The following is a 24,447-nucleotide window of genomic DNA, read 5'->3' as shown; positions in this document are numbered from 1 at the left end:
CTTGATATTCATACAAGTGGTTCCCTTCTCTCCAAAGGTCTCTTTAATTTTCCTGCAGGAAGTATCTGTCTTACCCCTAGTGAGACAAGCCTCTACATCCTTACATTTGTCCTCAAGCCATCCTTGCTTAGCCATTTTGCACTTCCTGTCGATCTCATTTTTGAGACGTTTGTATTCCTTTTTGCCTGCTTCATTTACTGCATCCTTATATTTTCTCCTTTCATCAATTAATTTCAATATTTCTTCTGTTACCCAAGGATTTCTATTAGCTCTCGTCTTTTTACCTACTTGATCCTCTGCTGCCTTCACTACTTCATCCCTCAGAGCTACACATTCTTCTTCTACTGTTTTTCTTTCCCCCATTCCTGTCAATTGTTCCCTTATGCTCTCCCTGAAACTCTCTACAACCTCTAGTTCTTTCAGTTTATCCCGGTCCCATCTCCTTAAATTCCCACCTTTTTGCAGTTTCTTCAGTCTCAATCTGCAGTTCATAACCAATAGATTGTGGTCAAAATCCACATCTGCCCCTGGAAATGTCTTACAATTTAAAACCTGGTTCCTAAATCTCTGTCTAACCGTTATATAATCTGATACCTTTTAGTATCTCCAGGATTCTTCCAGGTATACAACCTTCTTTTATGATTCTTGATCCAAGTGTTAGCTATGATTAAGTTATGCTCTGTGCAAAATTCTACAAGGCGGCTTCCTCTTTCATTTCTTCCCCCCAATCCATATTCACCTACTATGTTTCCTTCTCTCCCTTTTCCTATTGACGAATTCCAGTCACCCATGACTATTAAATTTTCGTCTCCCTTCACTACCTGAATAAATTCTTTTATCTAGTCATACCATCAATTTCTTCATCATCTGCAGAGCTAGTTGGCATATAAACTTGTACTACTGTAGTAGGCATGGGCTTTGTGTCTATCTTGGCCACAATAATGTGTTCACTATGCTGTTTGTAGTAGCCAACCCGCACTCCTATTTTTTTATTCATTATTAAACGTACTCCTGCATTACCCCTATTTTATTTTGTATTTATAACCCAGTAATCACCTGACCAAAAGTCTTGTTCCTCCTGCCACCGAACTTCACTAATTCCCATTATATCTAACTTTAACCTATCCACTTCCCTTTTTAAATTTTCTAACCTACCTGACCGATTAAGGGATCTGACATTCCACGCTCCGATCCGTAGAACGCCAGTTTCCTTTCTCCTGATAACGACGTCCTCTTGAGTAATCCCCCCCCCCCCCCGGAGATCCGAATGGGGGACTATTTTACCTCCGGAATATTTTACCCAAGAGGATGCCATCATCATTTAATCATACAGTAAAGCTGCATGTCCTCGGGAAAAATTACGGCTGTAGTTTCCCCTTGCTTTCAGCCATTTGCAGTTTGCAGTACCAGCACAGCAAGGCCGTTTAGGTTAATGTTACAAGGCCAGATCAGTCAAGCATCCAGACTGTTGCCCGTGCAACTACTGGAAAGGCTGCTGCCCCTCTGCAGGAACCACACGTTTGGCTGGCCTCTCAACAGATACCCCTCCGTTGTGGTTGCACCTACGGAACGGCCATCTGTATCGCTGAGGCATGCAAGCCTCCCCACCAACGGCAAGGTCCATGGTTCATGGGGGGGGGGGGGGGGCGGTCTCTGGAGCTAGAGACCTTAAAATCAAGGTAATCACTTCACGTCCACCATGTCTGTCACATCAAGCCGTTCCTAGATTAAGTGCACATAGTAGATTTACTAATCAGAGAAAGTGCAGTCTGTAAATAGTCTCCATGGATGAACTGTTTAACGTAATTTAATGTTGATATTGTGTTGCTTTGCATAATTTTCCATATGTTCTATTTTGTTGTTATTTTCTTTGTTTGTCATTTCCACTAGTTTTCAGCATGAGTCCTTGTTGAACGTGATGAAATGAGTTGCGTATTTGTGTTATCTTCGCTCCAACATTCACTGGCAGGCGGCAGATTGAATTAAAATTCCGTTGCAAGTTGTACCTCATCAACAATTAGCACTTTTTATGGCATGCCAAACAAGCCGCGTTACAGTACCGAGTACTCCAAACAACTGAGTACTGCTATTATTTCTTTGGACCTCACAATTGTTGTCCGATTTCCGCTCCCAGGAGAGCAAATAGAAGTGCCATAATTTGGCCTCAATTGGGCATCATACTCTCTGGTAGTATTCTAGTAGAAGAACCTTCACAAGTATGACCAAGGCCAATGAAACTGTTTGTGTTTACTTTCCGTGATTTCTTGTACACTGCTCAAGGGACTAATGTACGTCACTTAACGATTTTCGTGGTGTCAAGACGATAAATCATGTCATAGAGCATGTGCGTCTCGATTTTTCAGATGTATTTCGTACGGTGTTAGTGGTCTTTGCTTTGGATGCATCGACGCTAAGACTCAGTGTGTTGTGAACCGTCGCCGGTCGTTCGGTGTAGCCTGTCTCGTGGTGGAGTTTTGCCAGCGCCATGAGAGCGCCGTCGGCGAAATATTGTGTATGGGGAATTAACACAGACAATTGCAAGTCACGGTAGAGTGGCGAACCCCTGACCCGGAAATAAGAAGCAGGAACGAAATGATGGGCCATATATGAGACTTATATATATATATATATATATATATATATATATATATATATATATATATATATATATATGTACAGAGTGGTCCATCGATAGTGACCGGGCCAAATATCTCACGAAATAAACATCAAACGAAAAAACTACAAAGAACAGAAATTGTCTAGCTTGAAAGGGGAAACCAGATGGCGCTATGATTGGCCCGCTAGATTGCGCTGCCATAGGTCAAACGGATATCAACTGTGTTATTTTAAATAGGAACCCCCATTGTTATCACATATTCGTGTAGTACATAAAGAAAGATGTACGTTTTAGTTGGACCACTTTTTTCGCTTTGTCATAAATGGCGCTGTAATAGTCACAAATGTATAAGTACGTGGTATCACGTAACATTCCACCAAAGCGTACGATATTTGCTTCGTGATACATTACCCGTGTAAAAATGGACCGTTTACCAATTGCGGAAAAGGTCGATATCGTGTTGATGTATGGCTACTGTGATCAAAATACCCAATGGGCGTGTGCTATGTATGCTGTTCGGCATCCTGGACGACATCATCCAAGAGCCCAGTCCGTTCGCCGGATAGTTACGTTATTTAAGGAAACAGGAAGTGTTCAGCCACATGTGAAACGTCAGACATGACCTGCAACAAATGATGATGCCCAAGTAGGTGTTTTAGCTGCTGTCGCAGCTAATCCGCACATCAATGGCAAAGAAATTGCGCGAGAATCGGGAATCTCAAAAACGTCGGTGTTGAGAATGCTACATCAACATCGATCGCACCCGTACCATATATCTATGCACCAGAAAATGCATGGCGATGACTTTGAATGTGTACAGTTCTGCCACTGGGCACAAGAGAAATTACGGGACAATGACAGATTTTTTGCACGAGTTCTATTTAGCGACGAAGCGTCATTCTTCAAAAGCGGTAATGTAAACCGGCATAATATGCACTATTGGGAAACGGAAAATCCACGATGGCTGTAACAAGTGGAACATTAGCGACCTTGGTTGGTTTATGTATGTTGCGGCATTATGGGAGGAAGGATAATTGGCCCCCATTTTACCGATGGCAATCTAAATGGCGCAATGTATGCTGATTTCCTACGTAATGTTCTACCGATGTTACAACAAGATATTTCACTGCATGATGGAATGGCGATGTACGAGATGCATTCAAGTTCTAAGGCCTCCGATTTTTTTCCTTTGGACCGGAAAGAGATAGAAACATGCGCATTGTTTTAAAACGAGGCCGTGTTCATTGTCAATACATCCCAGAGATGGCAGCACCGTACGGCAGATGGAACTTTACAGCCAGCGGAGAGAATGAGAACTGTTTTAAATACTTAAAATGGCGACGTTTTCCTTACTTGAACAGCGTGCAACCATTCGTTTTCTGAATTTGCGTGGTGTGAAACCAATTGAAATTCATCGACAGTTGAAGGAGACATGTGGTGATGGAGTTATGGATGTGTCGAAAGTGCGTTCGTGGGTAAGACAGTTTAATGAAGGCAGAACATCGTGTGACAACAAACCAAAACAACCTCGGGCTCGCACAAGCCGGTCTGACGACATGATCGAGAAAGTGGAGAGAATTGTTTTGGGGGATCGCGGAATGACTGTGAACAGATCGCCTCCGGAGTTGGCATTTCTGTGGGTTCTGTGCACACAATCCTACATGACGACCTGAAAATGCGAAAAGTGTCATCCAGGTGGGAGCCACGAATGCTGACGGAGGACCACATGGCTGCCCGTGTGGCATGTTGCCAAGCAATGTTGACGCACAACGACAGCATGAATGGGACTTTCTTTTCGTCGGTTGTGACAATAGATGAGATGTGGATGCCATTTTTCAATCCAGAAACAAAGCGCCAGTGAGCTCAATGGAAGCACACAGATTCACCACCACCAAAAAAATTTCGGGTAACCGCCAGTGCTGAAAAAATGATGGTGTCCATGTTCTGGGACAGCGAGGGCGAAATCCTTACCCATTGCGTTCCAAAGGGCACTACGGTAACAGGTGCATCCTACGAAAATGTTTTGAAGAACAAATTGCTTCCTGCACTGCAACAAAATCGGCCGGGAAGGGCTGCGCGTGTGCTGTTTCACCATGACAACGCACCCGCACATCGAGCTAACTTTATGCAACAGTTTCTTCGTGATAACAACTTAGAAGTTGACTTTTGGCTTTTTCCAATAATGAAAGACACTCTCTGTGACCGCACATTCACCAGCCGTGCTGCTATTGCCTCAGCGATTTTCCAGTGGTCAAAACAGACTCCTAAAGAAGCCTTCGCCGCTGCCATGGAATCATGGCGTCAGCGTTGTGAAAAATGTGTACGTCTGCAGGGCGATTACGTCGAGAGGTAACACCAGTTTCATCGATTTCGGGTGAGTAGTTACTTAGAAAAGAATTCGGAGGCCTTAGAACTTGAATGCACCTTGTACTTCCAACATGATGGATGTCCGGCACATAGCTCGCATGCGGTTGAAGCGGGGCTGAATAGCATATTTCATGACAAGTGGATTGGTCGTCAAAGCACCATACCATGGCCAGTACGTTCACCGGTTCTGACGTCCCCGAGTTTCTTTCTGTGTGGTAAGTTGAAGGATATTTGGTATCGTGATCCACTGACAACGCCTGACAACATGCGTCAGCGCATTGTCAGTGTATGTGCGAACATTATGGAAGGCGAACTACCCGCTATTGAGAGGAATGTCGTTACACGTATTGCCAAATGCATTGAGACTGACGGTATCGTTTTGAGCATTTATTGCATTAATTTGGTATTTACAGGCAATCATGCTGTAACAGCATGCGTTCTCAGAAATGATAAGTTCACAAATGTACAATTATCAGATTGGAAGAACCGAAATAAAATGTTCAAACGTACCTACGTTCTGTATTTTAATTTAAAAAACCGACCTGTGCCAGCTGTTCGTCTAAAATTATGAGCCATATGTTTGTGACTATTACAGCGACGTCTATCACAAAGCGAAGAAAGTGGTCCAACTAATCAGTTTGATCTATGGCAGCGCCATCTAGCGGGCCAAACATAGCGCCATCTGGTTTTCCCCTTGAAGCTAGACAAGTTAAGTTCTTTGTAGTTTTTTCGTTTGACGCTTATTTCATGCGATATTTGGCCCAGTGACGATCAGTGGACCACCCTGTACATATATGTGTGAGTAGACGCACTTCACTTCAGCGTCAGCAAACAACACCGCTGGACATCGAAAGATAAAAGAGGAGTATACAAGGAATCAAATGCATGAAATTTCGCTTCGGTAGTATTAGCGAAGACATACGGTAGTACAATAAGTTAGTATTTAGTATTGGTAGAAGTCTTCACATTTCTTGGAGGTATAGAGGTAGCGCCAGCTTAAAATTTGAGTGCATGACTGGAGTACAACCAACCAAAAACTAACAAAAACACGAGCTCACACAAAAACAAAGACCTCACAACACATAGTTTTCGTCCATACAACATTAACAGGGCCCTGCAGTCATTAAATTGATTTTTGGATACTCTGTCCCTAGTGATACTAAAAAAAAAAAACTAAGAAAAAAATGTACTCATTTATAAGTTTTTTTCTGTAAATTGATTATATCGATGTAATGACATTTGTGAGAGAATATGGCACTTGACCACACTTGACGATTGTGCAGACTCTGGAACCAACTTGGCAGACTGGACGTCATGGTCCACACCAGCCAGCGGCACCCATAACGAGTCAGCTGTAGCTGCCCAGGTGAGGAGGACCACGCACAGCGAAACAACTGGCCACTGCCAGCTGACGCACCTACATCACGCAGCATGGTCGTGGCACGTCTCAAGCCACAACAACCCCTTGTGGCCAATGACCCACAACACCGCTAAGCGAAGGACAAGCGAGTCACGTGGCACCACAGTCGAAGGTTGTGCCAAGCGTAACCAAGTCAGTGAGGTCCGAGAATGTGGTGTCCCGTCGACAACAGGTGAGGTAATCTGGCGTCCTGTGCCGGCAGGTGTGCATTCCGAAGCAGAGGCGAACGGGAGGAGTAGGCCTGTCCCATGTCCCGCTAATGCTTAATGGATTTCTATGCCAGGGGTCAGTTGCACGTTAAACGCAATGCTGTCGTGCCAGTCCCTGACGGCTGATTGCGGCCTGACCAGGATGAGGCCATGGTACGGAAGGTGCCAATGACACTGGATGCTGACACCAGATGCTGCCAGAGACGAAAGGGAATGCCAGAGACATCTGCCGCCACTTCGGTCACGTCATGTGCTGAGTGAGAGGCCATTCCACTCTGGTGCAAATTGCTGTTCGCGAGTCCTAAAAGTCACGGTTTGTGAATGTGTATAAGTGCCATGTTCTCAATTCGTGTAACATTTTCAATCGTAAAATTTGTCTCCCCAGGGTCCCTTGTGGAGGGAGCGATAGGATACCTTTCTGTAATATCATTATGTAATATCTTTATGTGTTTTTGTATGTATCAACTGACCTGTTTCGATTGTGATGTATACGTTTTTTTTTTTTTTTTTGCATATTTATTAATGCTCTCAAAAATGATTGTGTTCCTGTACTTGTTTTCATGTCTTAGAAAATAATACACAAATTTACACAACTTAGGTAATAAGGCAACCAGATTACACATGTTATTTCACTGTTCATTGAGTATTTGAGAATGTATGTGTTTGAAGATTGAGAACAAATGAGTGATAGGGCAGGGTTAAATCAATTAGCAAAGAACAGTTCATACTCCAGGAGATTGTAGATGATTAGGGACTTCAGGCATCTCTGACCTCAGAATATGGTGTGAATGGGTACATTTCTTTGCTGCAAGGCCTTTTAACCACATACCAAATGTTTAACGGAAGTCTGTGATGTAGAAGTGACCCCTGGGTCTACGTGATTCATACTTCTCACAGCAATGTTTACATGTACTCTTGCTGGTCTGCAGCTTCATGTGAGTGAATGACCCCTGGAATGAGTCAAAAGTCAAGCTAGGATGTATGTTAGCGATGTGCAATCCTGATTGGCAAAGTTACTTTTTTCACACATATATCGGTTATCAGGATGAGGTTCTCCTACTATTTTCAATGAAGTACTCTGGTTTGTGTCACTCTCAACAATATCGAAGTGAGACACTACCCATGCAGAAATCAACGGCAGGTAGGGGTCAGTGAGGGAAGTCAAGTTACTCTCCCACACATTTTTCATGCATGGAAAATTATTAAAGATTTTTTTACAACCTGACGCACCTTGAGAAAGATTCCAGAAAGTTAATGGCCTGAACAGATGGTGACGAAGCCTGGTAGGGTATGGTTCTTAGCTCATAGAAACGGTTTTATGGGAGTTGAAAGTAGTTGGTGGCGATCCCATCCCTTAGTAAGTCTTGCCGGACAGGCCCACAGCCGTAAAGGGCAGACAGAGCAAGACCTCGTCGAGACAGGGCTCAAGCAGAATAATGCTGCGATACCTGCTGCGGCGCCAGCAGAAGCTTGACCAGGGGCAACAGTCTCAAGGAAAGTGTCTACCCAGTGGATTCGTAAACTGGGCATTGTGTGCTGAGCCACGCGTAGTAAAAATTCACACGTTTTTGTGTTCGCAGATAGTGGAAGTAGGCCAGTGAACCACTTCCCTCGGCCGCCTCTGTTGTATAAGAAAACTGCGAGATCTGAGAAATACTTAGAGACAGAACTTTATTACACCTCATAGCTAAGACTAACAAGCTTAGTTGGACATAAGTTTGTGCTCCCGTGTGGGAGGGGAGATTTAGCGCCTCTAGAGCCCTGTGATTGGCTCAAGACAGGGTGAAGGCAGTGTCGTTCGTGAACTTTTTCTGGAGAGTCGCGAAGCACTGGCGTGCTGGACTTTGGTCTGGACTTCTGGTCTAAGCTCTGGCATGTAAACAGGGTAACGTACTGCCGCTTCGGCATTGTCAGGGCGTACAGATCTCAATCGCCACTTGCTCTCAGCTGCAGCTATGTAGTGAAACTTCAGTAGATTAGTTCAATCAAAGTCTGCTCAGCGTCACATCAATTCAGCTCGCCTTATCCACACTTTTAGAGGCAGAGTACTTGGCTGAGTAATCACCCAGTTAAACTATCTTTGCCAACCAGGATCCACCCACTGGAATATTTAATCATCTGGTAGTTGTTCAGGAAATTCGGTCCATAACTTGTTTTAGTATAATTTATATCTTGTTTGGGAAAATAAATGTTGTTAGTACACTAAATTTTGCCAACATATTCAATCCATTAAATAGTCCAAGCAAGTTATCTTTCAACATAATTTTGCAATACGTTATTTTATATCTTACTTTTTCGATGCTTTCGATTTACCATGCTTGATTTTATCTTTCCTTTTCATGTTTGTTTTTTATTACACGTGTATACCGAAAGACGGATGATGGTAAACGTCCATGTTTGGGGGGCCTTACTTACCTACGTCCTGCGTTCACATGTCATCACTCAAAGACTCGCAGTTTCGTGAGGTTCTTTTTTCATTTTGCTGGGGACATCGAGACGACAGAACCTTTTACTAATATTTTGCGGAGTAAAAGGAGAGAAAGAAGGCAATTGAGGTCAAGGGTCACAGGTGACGCTTTGTAGGTCAGAGTTGGCAACCCACTGTTGGGCCCACCTCCTACCGATCTGCACCAACGGTATCAGTGATGTACGGTTGATTCAAGGAATCCCAGTAAGCAGGTAAGCAGGCCGGACAGTCCAACGTTGTTATGGTCGTACTGCCGAATAATTTTTATAATTGTGCAGCTATGACTCACGTACCTAGCTGCACGCTGCACAGTTCGCTCCAACAGACGCAGTAACTCATTTAGTTATCTCTTCAGCGCACCATTCATTCACATTCTGAATTATTTTCTGCTTATCAATCTGTATAACCGCCCTACGAGGCATCACAGAATTTATAGACGCATCTTCACTCACGATCTATGTCAGCCACGGTATGTTACAACGCACTAGTAACAACGCAGCAGCGCCCTCTTAGCAGATCGCGTGGGTTGGCAGGTGTTCCGAAAACAACGACGTTCGACTATTACCGACAAATTCCCAGCATCGTCCGCGCCAAGGGGCCAAGGAGCCAAGACATATTTACATGATTTGTGCCGTAATTCACACTTTTTACTCCACAACATAATCGTGAGAGATTTTACCGTATCCTTTCCACCAGTAAAATGAATAAACCCACGAAACTTTTGTGTTTTTAGCCATATTTAGCGAGTGCAGGACGCTTTTCAGTGGGGCACCCAACAGAAATACCTTTACTGTAACCATAACCCGACTGTCATTCATCAATTACATTACCTGACTCTCTTTTTACCTTATTAATTCATTGCGGACATAAGTGATGTGTAGTAGGTTTTATAAAGTGTGCAGTCTACCGGCGTAGCTGTGTCGCTTTGCTCCCGATGTGTGTTCAACATAATTATACCACGACAGTCGGTAGTCTTCGTGGTTCTAACGCCATGTCTTCCATTGCTGCCAGAAGTTGCATAAAAACAATTGCAATATTGTATGTAGCTGCTCGGCGTATGCGTGCCCAGTAGCACTGGTAAAGCATCGGGGTAAAATTAGTTACTACAAGTTAATATCACGTTTGAACATCAAACTACCTCTTAGTCAATTTCACGAAATGTTGTTATTTCCGGGTGCCATTTCTACCATAACAGCTGATGGATACTTGATGCCCGAGTTGGTAGCTGTGGGTAGCCATGCATTGTTAAGAGAAACACCCCCACCCCTCACTCTCCGTCACAATCCAGCGAACAACTTTCACTTCCTCTTAACCACAACCTCATGCGACACAGCTACGTCGACAGACCGAAGATACTTATGCAAAGAAGTAAAAATTTTGATATTGTTTACAGGTCACAGATACATCATATGACCTTCGTATCTTTAACATGTCAGGAGGCTCCAAAAGATATAGAAATGTCGGGAGAAAATGGGAATCTGGTTCTTCAAAAAGAAAAAGAAAAGTTGAAAGAACTCTATCGAATCACGTTTTAAGTGCAGGTACAATGAAGTTTCTCAAAAACCTGCATCTGGCAGTACGAAAACGTCTGAATCGATTGCTGTGATTTCCAAAAAAGATATTGTCACGTTCGATGCTTTGTTGAATTTGGGAAGTACTGCAGGTGAACAGAGTAAGAAACCACAAAAGTGAGAAATACACATAAAATCAAACTCTACCTTATCAGAATCTGAACCCCCTATGTACGACAGTGGAACTCATGAAGAACAACTGTGTTTCCTGCCAGTTAAAATGGATGTCAATGAAATTAAAGAACCAATTGTTATTTCGGACCCAGGGATATGTACATTTCCCGTACTGGATTCTTGGCGTCTTAATATTATTGAAAATGGCCCTATACAGCAGTTAAATAACAGTAATGAAAATTTTCCCGGGGACGACGTTCGTAGGCACTTTTCTACTGCCATTTCTCAAGAAAATTTAAACACTGTGAAACTCAAAATCGTCACTTGTTGAATTACAATGAAATCGAGACCATTAGCTGCTGACGGGCGTTGATAAATATCAACGGGGACAGTTGAAAATGTGTGCCCAGACCGGCACTCGAACCCGGGATCTTTTGCTAACATGGCAGACGCTCTCTCCTGACTGACCCATCGAGGACACAGGGGATAGTGCGACTGCAGGGAGTTATCTCCGGCACGCTCCCCCTGAGACCCACTCTTCTAACTTACTGTCCACACACTACATTGGTAGTGCCCCTACTCACTATACTCTTTACACGCGGCAGTTAATCTACCGATTCCCGTAAGAATTTGAGCAATGTCAGAGCATCCTCACTGAAGAAGATCATTGGCCGGCAAGCCTTATCTGTATGAAGATGGTATCTGTCCTTTCGGGGCCGATGCAATCGCATGCTCAAACATTTACGAGAATCGGTAGATTGATTGCCGTGAGTAATGAGTATAGTGGGCAGGGGCACTACAACTGTAATGTGTGGACAGTAAGCTGAAAATGTGGAGTTCACGGGGGTCGTGCCAGAGGTAAGTCCCTGCAGTCGCAGTATCCTCTGTGTCCTCGATGGCTCAGTCCTATAGAGTGTCTGCCATTTAAGTACAAGATCCCGGGTTCGAGTCCCGGTCGGGGCACGGATTTTCAACTTTCCCCATTGATATTAATCAACGCCTGTAAGCAGCCAATGGTCTGAATTTCATTGTTATTTTATTCTTCGAGAGCTACAAGATCACCAATGGTATCTGATATCATCTTCAGATACTGATACCATCTTAATATCGTCACTTGGTGGTTTATTCAGATTCCCAAAATAAAGTTTTCTGTTTTGCATGCAGACTATTCGGCAATTCACAGACTCAGATGGTGCAAAGAGGGTGCTGTGACTGAACACCTAAGTAGCCCAGTGATGTACAAAGACATGAGAATATCAAAGAACATACAGCATCCACTTTCCAAAGGATGACATTAAAGAATGGAATAAAGTATGAGTAAACACTAGACCAAGAAAACGAAAGGCTAATTCCTGAATCCCATAAACATTGGCACGGTTTATTTCAGAGATTAATTGATATCATTAGTTTCGTAGCCTCCTCGCATAATATGGCACTTAGACGTCACAGAGAATCTTTCAATATTGGCGACGTCAGTGAGAATACTGCTAATTTCTTAAACTTGTTAAAATTGATACCTAAATATGATCCTACATTACGAGAGCACATCAAACACATTAATGACATGCACCTTACATACCATAACCGAAGCCGCGATACTCAGAAATAATTACTCCTATTGATGTCAGAAACAGTTACTAATGAAGCGATTCATAGGGTAATAGAGGCAAAATATTATTACATTTTGTTCTACTGCACTAGAGACTGTAGTCGAGGTGAACATATGTCAATTATCTTAAGATTTTGTAATTATTCAACAGTCACAATAGAATATATCTTTACCGGATTGTAGCCGTCCCTGAGATGACTGGAGAGTATTTTAAAAATAGAATACTGGAAGAGCTGCAAAAAAATGGATTAGACTGTCAGAACTGTCGGGCCCAAGGGTCCAACAATGGAGCTAATATGGTAAATATAAATCTTGGAGTTACAACACGAATATTAAATATAAATCGCAGGGCATTTTTAATAACATGCTGGTGTTGTAGCTGGAATCTCTTGGTGCAGCTTATTTTTCAGCCACAGGAAAAATATTTTTTAGTTTTATTCAGAATAAGTATTTGCTATTTTCAGATCAAGCAAATTAAAGCTTACTATCAGTCCTTTAGCAGACGCAGGGTGGGAAAGCAGAATCGAAGCAGTGAAGCCCACACTACTGCAGTCTGATGATGTCGTTCAATGCATTACAAACTTAAAAAATTACACGGAAGAAACAGACACACTCAGTGACTGTGATTCACTTTTGAACGAAATACTTACCTTAGAATTCATTACATCGTTGCATCTATGGTGTGAGATATTACCGCATGTTAATGTTATAAGCAAATTACGGCAATCTGTGCAAAGTCAATGCAAGTATATATCTTGAACACTTGCTTACTTTTTGTGATTGTATCGAAGAATGTCGACGAACTGGGTTCGAGCAATGCTTGAATGACGTCAGTTTGTTGAGAAAAGCAGGTATGATCTGCCAAAAGATGTTAACAACAAAAGGTTAGCCAAAAAGATAAGGATATTCGAATATGAAAGCAGTGATGAACCTAAACAGTCTCCCAAAAGCCACTACAAAATAGATTTTTTTGCACCATGATTGGTTCCATACTGAACAATGTAGATTCAAGATTTATATCTTTAGAACACATTTTGAGAATTTTAGTTTTGTTCATGATCCAAGTAAGTTAGAAGTTATTTCAAACGATCGTATATTAAAAAGCATCAAGATTCACACAGAGTCCTGTGGGTGCGTGAGAGCTTTGATTTCCAAATTTACGAATTATATGAAGCATTGCAAATAACGATCCCAAATGTACCTAACTTTATTAACCATGTGAAACAGCTGCTGCAATACATAACAGATCAGACACTTTTCAGCTTCTCAGTATTATCGACTGAAGCAGATATAGCATGTAAACTGAATTACAAAACAGTTGATACGGAATCCAGTAAGGCTAAAAGGAGCAAATTTTTAATTCTTTCTTTGTCCATATAAAGCTCTTTTTCAGTAAATGTATTGTACACAAGATACTACACAGAAAGCATTTGTTGCTGTTGGTTTTAAAAGCATTAAACATAGGTCATTTAAATTTTTATAATGATGCATACAGTGAATAATTACAAATGTGACGAAATACGGTATATTTACATCTTATTTCTACAATCAAAAGTTTGAATTACATTTTTCTCATACATTAGATACTATGAGATTGAATAGCAGCAATTATGCAGTAGGTAGGCTGTCACGGACTTTTTAATGTTTTGTAGTTCTCGAAGAGATTTTGTATGTCTTGGTAATTGATTGTTAAGTTTTGTTTCTGCATGCTGCACACATTTTCGGCGTAATGTCGCGTTGCAATGACTAACATCTGTATCACTATCTCATCTGGTATTGCAATTATGAACAATTTTGTTTGGAGGAAAAAGGTTTTCTTTTATTAATATAATTTTTTTGACATGGATAACTACTTCAAGTATACAAATGCAGGGAAGCGGTAAGATTTTTAGGTCTTTGCAGAAAGGTTTGCATGGTTTTCAGCTCCTTGTTTGTTTCATTATTCTTCCAATTGCCTTTTGCTTCTTGACAACTGTTTTTGTCTGGTGTAAAATGATGGCATACTTCAGTACTGAATTCAACAAACAAAGTACACAAATCAAAGAAAGTTTTACACCTCAGTTCCAAGAGTTCCGAAACCTGTACACAAAATTAGAATATAGATCAATATAAACATCATTTCTGCCATTTTTATTGCTCATAAAGACCACACATTGCATGTTGTACGACCATACAGCGAGATGTTCAGAGATGGTGGTCCAGATTGATGAGCACACTGGTACCTCTAATACCCACTAGCACGTCCTCTTGCATTGATGCATGCCTGTATTCTTCGAGGCATACTATCCACAAGTTCATCAAGGCACTGTTGGTCCTGATTGTCCCACTCCTCAACGGCGATTCGGCGTAGATCCCTCATAGTGGTTGGTGGGTCACGTCGTCCATAAACAGCCTTTTTCAATCTATTCCAGGCATTATCGATAGGTTTCATGTGCTGGCCACTCGAGTCGAGCGATGTCGTTATCCTGAAGGAAATCATTCACAAGATGTGAACGATGTGGGCGCGAAATGTCGCCCACGAAGACGAATGCCTCGCCAATAAACTGCCAATATGGTTGCACTATAGGTCGGAGATTGATATTCATGTATCGTGCAGCCGTTATGGCGCCTTCCGTGACCACCAGCGGCGTACGTCGGTCTCACATAATGTCCCCCCAAAACAGCATGGAATCTCCACCTTGCTGCACTCGCTGAACAGTGTGTATAATGCGTTCAGCCTGGCTGGGTTGCCTTCAGACACGTCTCCGACGATTGTGTGGTTGAAGGCATATGAGACACTCTTAGGTGAAGAGAACGTGATGCCAATCCTGAGCGGTCCATTTGGCATGTTGTTGGACCCATCTCTACTGCGCCGCATGGTGTCGTGGTTGCAAAGATGGACCTCGCCATGGACGTCGGGAGTGAAGTTGCGCATCATGCAGCCTACTGCGCGCAGTTTGAGTCGTAACACGACGTTTTGTGGCTGCACGAAAAGCATTATTCAATATGGTGGCGTTGCTGTCAGGGTTGCTGCGAGCCATAATCCGTAGGTAGCGGTCATCCACTGCAGTAGTAGACCTTGGGCGGCCTGAGCGAGGCATGTCATCAACAGTTCCTCTCCTGTTCCTCCCCCATGTCCGAACAACATCGATTTGGTTCACTCCGAGATGCCTGGACGCTTTCCTTGTTGAGAGCCCTTCCTGGCACAAAGTAACAATGTGAAAGCGATCAAACCGCGGTATTGACCGTCTAGGCATTGTTGAACTTCAGACAACACGAGCCGTGTACCTCCTTTCTGATGGACTGATTGTCTATTGGAGCCCCTCCGTCTAATAGGCGCTGCTCATGCATGGTTGTCTACATCTTTGGGTGGGTTTAGTGACATCCCTGAACAGTCGAAGAGACTGTGATACAATATCCACACTGGGGTGACGCAAAGCTTTTTTTCTGAACTGGCATTACTGCAAATAATTATTACTATATAGCTTGTTTTCCCTAGTTTTGAATTTAGGGATGATAGGAGAGCTCAATTTTAGATTTTCCTGGACCTGAATCCCAAGAAATTTTGTTTCAATAACAGCCCTAATGTTTTGGTTATCCGTACATATCACCAGTAGTGCTGCATTTTTAAGTTATTACTGAAATTACTGAGTAATATTACATAAAATTAAAATGTTTTCATTTTTCTGAATCAAAGTTTCATAGCTCAAAACAAAATAAAGTTTTCTCTACATAGAATTCATACGGGGGCCCCGCAATATTTATCTTACCCACACCAAATTTTTGTCTTACACCAACACTGATGGAGCAAACCGAAAATTTTGTTTCAGGCTATGTCTTACTTTACTCTTATTTTTTTTATTACTTAAGCAGTCCGCAGCTCGTGGTCGTGCGGTAGCGTTCTCGCTTCCCGCGCTCACGTTCCCGGGTTCGACTCCCGGCGGGGTCAGGGATTTTCTCTGCCTCGTAATGACTGGGTGCAGTGTGATGTCCTTCGGTTGGTTAGGTTTAAGTAGTTCTAAGTTCTAGGGAACTGATGACCATAGATCTTAAGTCTCATAGTGCTCAGAGCCTTTTGAACCAATACTTCAGCAACAGTAACGATAGTTACGAAACACAAGAAGTCAGGGGAAGCAGTGTAGATTTCCAACCGTTAACATTTAGTGCTTGACAACCCGTTGGGGCGTTTGCTATATTTGCTTCGATCTGAAGCTGCTCTACTGTTCACGGCATCTAACATCGCTGCCGCCATCTCCTGACAAAAGCGTAAATGGGTGAAACATTGTGGGGCAAAATTTAACGAGCCTTTATGTTGAGCTTTCTGTGCAGTTTGACGCACTGTGGACCCCGCGCAGCGGCCATGTTAAATACGCCGTCCGTTCTCATTCAAAGTCTAACAAAAGATTTATGGATGGTGTTCTAAACAGGACCGTACTTCATTTCAGAGTGGATACTTTCTTTGTTGTGCTGGACGTTTATGATGCTGGGATATACGGTATATATTTTTCAGTTTTTATAACAACAGTATTGACCTTTCGCAGTACACTTGATCTACATATCATCTGAAAACTATTCTCTTCTCAGCTCATTGTTCGAAATATAATATTTCTATTTGTTATTAACTTTTACAGTGCTCTGATATAACCATTGCGTTTAAAATGCTTCTTCCTTGATATTTCAAAAAATAACCATTGGGTTTAAAATGATTCTTCCTTGATATTTCAAAGCTCATTGTAGTGACATCGGAAGTATCCTAGAAAGACGATTTGTAAGGTGTCAAACATTTCTGTACTTTGACTTGTTAACGTTCACCTGCGATCGCAAATGTCGTGTCTAGAAGTCACTACCACACTGTTGAACCGCGGAAAAGAAGGGGTACATCAAATCGTCAAGAAATTATCAGGAAATCATCATCCGTTATGTTTTAACAGTGGTTTATGCACATGACTGAAGTTTCGCACCAGACAGAAGAACTCATTGCCCGACAATAAGTTTTGTCATTAATTGCCAAATGCTGAAACAAAAGCTTATACTGCCAAGACATTTCAGGTCGTCTCATTGACAAGACTAGTGCCGAACTTCCCTCGTGGTAGATGATGCTCGCCTCAGAACAGCAATTATCACCGTCACTGTAATATAGCATCTGTGTACTATTTCCAAATTTTTTCTTGATTGCTTTATTCCCTACTTCCGAATCTGTAAATGTAGGAGGAGTTCAGCACACTATAAATATTACTATGTGCCTCAGGACATAGGAATGGACCAGAAACGCAGTACAAAACTGCCTCAATTATTCACGACAGAATCAACAGCAGGCTTTGAAATCTGAATCTCATTCCTTTCGTATTACCACATATTCTTATGAGTCCCTACACACATCGATTTCAACGTGTTTTCTGTATTGAATTTGGGTCTCTCGTCAGTCAGAAACACTCGGCGCAACCAGGAGTACCTCCGAAGATGTCCAACGCAGCTTTGTCGAAACGGCAGGGATAGAAGAGTTCCATGTACCACAGACATACAACCCAGAAGAAATCTCAGCAGCTGAAACATCCGGTCGTGAAAGCCTTCATTGTATGATTAGACGACTATATGGGGAGCATGTTTCAAAATCAGTCAGATGTTGGTTCCTATTGCTGGTTGTCAAATGTTTATTTTACATTTAATGAGTTTATGTTCTACGAGATGCAGCTTTTAATATTATACATGCAAAAAATTGGGGAATGCCTCGGCTGTTGTAGAGGTAACAAGTCCAAAAAGGCCGAGAAAAAACTGTAGATGATTAGACGACTCTATGGGGAGCATGTTTCAAAATCAGTCAGATGTTGGTTCCTATTGCTGGTTGTCAAATGTTTATTTTACATTTAATGAGTTTATGTTCTACGAGATGCAGCTTGTAATATTATACATGCAAAAAATTGGGGAATGCCTCGGCTGTTGTAGAGGTAACAAGTCCAAAAAGGCCGAGAAAAAACTGTAGATGATTAGACGACTCTATGGGGAGCATGTTTCAAAATCAGTCAGATGTTGGTTCCTATTGCTGGTTGTCAAATGTTTATTTTACATTTAATGAGTTTATGTTCTACGAGATGCAGCTTTTAATATTATACATGCAAAAATTGGGGAATGCCTCGGCTGTTGTAGAGGTAACAAGTCCAAAAAGGCCGAGAAAAAACTGTAGATGATTAGACGACTCTATGGGGAGCATGTTTCAAAATCAGTCAGATGTTGGTTCCTATTGCTGGTTGTCAAATGTTTATTTTACATTTAATGAGTTTATGTTCTACGAGATGCAGCTTGTAATATTATACATGCAAAAAATTGGGGAATGCCTCGGCTGTTGTAGAGGTAACAAGTCCAAAAAGGCCGAGAAAAAACTGTAGGTAAGGCAGTGGCTAGTACAACGGAGGAAATTTACCTACGCTCTCTTACTTACGAAACTGAGATCCGATGGTTTTCGAAATTATCTAAGAATGAATGAAACATGCTTTCCTGAGATTGTGAACGTCAACTAACCATATTTGACAAAATGTAATACAAGCTGCGAGGGGAGGATATTGTGATGAAAGGCCTCCAAGATGTGTTAAAATTAAGATTTATTAAAGAACAAAAAATGAAACACCGAGCGACCAGAGAGTTGGCCAGGACTTTAATTATGAATGTGCGGTAGGGCGCAGACAAATTAACGAAAAATCATTCAATTTCAGTACAGTTATTTATTTTTACTCTTACATTCTCTCGTATCTAGAAGGACGATGAACATGTGCGATTTTAGATACGAAGTACTGTGAGCTCTATGTATCACACGTGTGCGTGAATAATATTATATTGAACAACACTATCAAGCATTTTTTTATTGAAGTCAAGAGAAAAACGTATAAGGAGGATTTTCTTGATTACGGTAAGCGCCAGTGTTCGCGGAGTCCGCCGCCCGCAGCTTCAATTATAATGTAGGAGAAGTCCGATGGCCAAAAGATACAAATAAGCACAGAGCATTTTAATTACGCAATCGTATTACATTCTACAAATATCGGTCTTCATACGCATAGTCAATAATATTTATTTATTAATTTATTTTATTTTATTCTATAACAACTGCCGAACTGTGTGCCAGGACTTAAGCGCACCAGTTGTGAGCAGTGCTTGTTAACTGTTGTTATACTATGAAATTTCCATGACATTGTTATGAATCATAAAAACTAATTGCCTGTATTTTCTGTTTGCTTGAATCACGACGGGGAGTAAGCATTACAAAAAGGCAAAAATTGAGGAGAAAATTTTTGAAATGAATAAGAATTGAATCCTGGCCACATAAAATTTTCCATGGTAAGCTGTTTTGTTCGGCGCAGCAAAGGTAGGTTCAAAATGACTCTGAGCACTAGGGGACTTAACATCTGAGGTCATCAGTCCCCTAGAACTTAGAACTACTTAAACCTAACTACAATTTTGAACATGGCCGATAATGCAGCAACCGTAGACGAAATTTATACTATTACTTGAAAACACAGCTCGTCGGTTGCACAGGTAAAAAATTTTAAACTTTACCTAGGTTTCAACTGCTCTAAGGCAGCCTTCATCAGAAGGAAAAATTTTTACATTACATAGAGTAAATAATTATGAAATGCTTTAGAGCAACAGTGCTCACGTTAAAGATAAAAATATATTTGTACATTATAAAATTTTCCTAGGAATGCACAACTTGATTAAGACGCGCCGCTAAGGGTCGCGTGTGCGGCCGGGACTGTAAGCAGCATCAGTCTGATGTAAATGTAATGTAAAAATGTTTTACTTCTGATGAAGGATGCCTTAGAGCAATTAAAACCTATGTAAAGTTGAAAATTTTTTACCTGTGCAACCGAAGAGCTGTATTTTCAAGTAATATTATAAACTTAACTAACCTAAGACATCACACACACACATGCCCGAGGCAGGGTTCGAACCTGCGACCGTAGCAGTCACGCGGTTCCGAACTGAAGCGCCTAGAACCGCACGCTCACTGCGACCTGCCAGCAAAGGTAGGACGGCTACGCAAATTGCTTGCATAATTACGCTTGGTAGCGCCTCTTTTGAAGTAGATAGAACCCTTTTCCTCATTATTCCCTTTCTTGAATGTTATTTGCGAAAAATTTAAGAAACTTTTCGGTGTGATACGCATTATCGATAAAACATGAAGAATTGTGACACAACAGTTTGCACATGATAATTGACTTAAAACAGGCTTTGACGTCTCGTAAATTACAATTGTCAAGTATAATAATTAGCATATGAAATTTTAACATTTTGAAAATTTTATTTTTTGCATATTCATACAACATGGTAGAAAAATATATGCCCACTGTTGATAACAATAGCGAAAACGCAATCAGCCGATGGCGTAGAATTGCGTGATCGAACAGTTGAAGTTCAGGCGCCATGCATGCCTATTGCAGAAGGTTTAAGTAAATCAGAGATGAGTGTCGCAGGAATGACAAATGATATCGACGCTCCACAGTAGAACAACCTTGACGACACAACGTTTAGAGTTGACGAGACAATGTCGTGCATCTCCCATAGCGACATACCGCTCATGAATGAAACACCGGAGAGCGATCCCAATTAGAATTTTGACAACACGTCACAAACACCACTTGGTCACAGCAACAACAGTAGTACAACTGAAGCACTGCTATGGCAGTTAGCATCTAACTTAAACGCGAAATTTGATGATATGAAACACAATATGAACACCAATTTCATTAATTTGACACAAGATATTCACATGGTAAAACAGCAACAAAACGTTGTTACACAAGAGATGAACACGTAAAACAGGAACAAAACACTGTTACTAAATATCTAAATGCAATGAAGCAAGAACAAAACCAAGTATTCAAGGATTTGCAAGACACAGTCTCACAGTAATTCGATGACTTAGCGAAAAATTTTTGCACAAAAGTTGACAAAAAATTGAATTATATAAAAAAACAGAAAACAGGTAAAGCTTGAATTACTTTCTGAAGTTAACAGTAACATTACGGAGTTAAAACACAAGGTAGATTCTTCTAATGTCCATCACGATCTAGTAGAGCAACAGATAAAGAAAATCATAGACGCAAATACAAGCACTAAAGCGACACAAAACCAGTTGGCTTCGACAGTAAAAAAGGTAACCACTGTCATTAAGAAACTAAATAAAGATTATGAAGGTGCACTACCTCTAGCTGGTGAAGAGCTTACTTTAAGGGTAACAACGTTAGAAGTTGGCTAAGCATGTGCTAAAATCGAGAGAGAGAAGATCAACGAAAAACTGTGTGATATGATTAGTCAAGCTGAAGCAGGTACGTTAGACAAGGGTAATACTAATTGCAGATTAGTAAGCAACCGATTGTTAGTTATACACAGATGTAGTAGAAAAAGCTACGCATAAACAAGGTAAACATTAACCCAGGAGCCGCGGAAGATAGGATCCGCAATCTTTTGGAAGTAAATATTACCGGATCTCCAAATATGCATATAAATAATACACAGGCTAATGGGAACAAACCACAAATCGTCAAGAGGTCCACAGCAGATACCAGTAACAGTTGTAAAGTGCAAAATGTAAACTTACCCACAACTCCAATACCCGGACAATTACCAGCGGGTATTTCAGGTAACTACAATAACCACCTAAATACGACCGAAAATGTCACGTGTGTATCAATTACTTTTGCAGACGAAGGTTTTCTGAGACATCGACAGTTTCCTACATTCACTACCGAGGGTAAAAGAACGGATCCAGTAATATTTATCAGTGCTTTTTGTCATTTATTTCCACGCAACTGGACGGAAGCACAGAAAATCAGATTTGTCTTGGGATATATGCAATGTGATGGTGTTTTATGGGCAACCGAAGTGACCGAACGTTGCAGCACTTATATCCAATCTGAACGAGCTTTCCTCCACAAATACTGGTCTGAGGCAGTACAAGAAAGACGCGAGGTTTTAAACCATTCAATGGCAAATACGTTAGTCTACGTGGATACTTTGAAAAATACCTGAGCAAGACACGCTATTAGACGAACCCACTATCACAGGTTGAGGTGTTAAATTTTTTGAAAAGTTATTTACACTCGCACATTAGAGAAAAATTAGTCACAACGCCAGAGCATGACACTGAATATTCTGTCAGTACTTGATTCTATTGACTTAATCTGTGAGGAAAGACCTGTACCCGATAGAGCAACTGAAAATCAGACACAACAACAACATAGTTATGCAAATCAGTCAGTAAAACGTGACCTAAACACACGGCATGGATGGTACACACAACAGCTAAATTATGTACCCAGAAGGAATGAGTATGGTAACGGGAACGGAAAAAACAAATTGTTTAAAAGAAATTTCGTAAGTTCGATCACAACAACTGATGAACAGTGATGCATTGCTCAACTTGTTAGGAAAATATAGGCTTTGGTTATGGGATGATAAGTCTCAAGAGGACTTTAATAGCAGTAAGCAGGCATTAGTCAATGCAAACATTCTTAGCCACCCTGAAACGCCCAAAGATTTTTGTCTATGCACAGATGCCTCATATCAAGGCTGGGGCCATGCTTATTCCAGATGCGAGTGGAAGAAGGTAAGGAAGTACTCTAGGTCATCAGAAGCAAGAAGGTCTGTCTTAGAATTATAAAGTTTAGCTCTAATATGGGAATTCAAAAGTTTGAATACTTTTTGTGGGGCAAGATTACCAAAGTTTATTGTGACCATTTCTTTTAACATGTAAACTATTGCACTGTAGATGAACTAGGTGGTATCATATTTACAAGAATTCAATTTCGAAATCATTTATATTGAAGGAAGTCAGAATGTTATTGCGAATGCCTTTTCCAGGTTACCACAAGGTTTAGAGGAATGTGGTGAACTAACAGAGCAGGATGCAGAAATCAGAACGTTATTAATGCAAGGTACAACATAAGTCTGGTTACCATACGTTTTGTAAGCAAATGAAAACTGTACAATAGCAAGATCGCAGATGGAGTAAAGTCATGCAAAACCTTAAGAAAGATGAATGTGGAAAGGTAAGTAAATGGTATCAACAGTACAAGGGCGGGTTGTTTCGTAGGGAACATGAAAAATCTGATGAATGGTGTGTGTGTATTCCTGAAGATTAAGTCGACGAATTGATAAGATACACACATGAAGTATGGGGACATTACGGAGTAGGCAAATGAACTAGAAAAGTAGCAACACTTTGTTCTTTTCCAAATTTGACTGGGCGAGCCCTACAGGTATTAAGAAAGTGTGTAATATGTCAAAAATCAAAACAGTCCAATGTGTCAAAATATACTGAGCTACACCCAATACTCACAAACGACCCTCTAGATATAGTATCCCTGAACATAGCTGGTCCATATCCAAAAAAGTAAATGAGGAGTAAGACTTGTAGTAGCACTATATGATATTTTCTCGAAACATATCAGAATGTGTGCCATTAAAAATGGCACATCCACAAATATCAGAAAAATAATTGAGGGAGACTATTTGAGAAGAGTAGGTAAACCAACGGTACAACTAACTGACAATGCTTCGTAATTCGTTGGCCAAAAGTGCAAATAATTTATGACCTCACCGTGCATAAAGCACATATTAGTAAGCCTTTTTAACGCAGGAGCAAGCACAGTAGAACGAGTCTTTAAAGAATTTAACCGGTTTATTAGGACATACACCTCATAAACACACCTGATGGGTAGAATACGTAAGTCCTTTCATGCAAATGGTCAATAACCTTCCACACTCTTCCACAGGTTTCACACATAATGAACTGATGTTCTGTACAAAACAAAGGAATGAGTGGGAGTCGCCCATACCAAAGGTACCCACTACAGAAAAGACACTACAACATAAAATCAAACAAGCCGTAGTTACACTAGAAAACAGGGCCAAATATAGAAGAAAAACTTATAGCAAGAAACTGAAATGTATTACACAGGTTTTCTTTTTTTAAGTTTAACGAGTCCTCTTACGGACGCACCCTAAATCGACAAAATTTGGCGAACTGAATAAGAAGTGGCAATTACTCTATTCAGGGTGATATGTAATTTCCAAAATACCATATCCTGGGACATACAGGTTA

The sequence above is a fragment of the Schistocerca serialis genome, unplaced genomic scaffold (genome assembly GCF_023864345.2).
Source record: "Schistocerca serialis cubense isolate TAMUIC-IGC-003099 unplaced genomic scaffold, iqSchSeri2.2 HiC_scaffold_1363, whole genome shotgun sequence".
In the NCBI taxonomy this organism is placed as follows: domain Eukaryota; kingdom Metazoa; phylum Arthropoda; class Insecta; order Orthoptera; family Acrididae; genus Schistocerca; species Schistocerca serialis.
The sequence above is the reverse complement of the archived record's forward strand: the minus strand, read 5'-3'. Positions refer to the sequence as shown.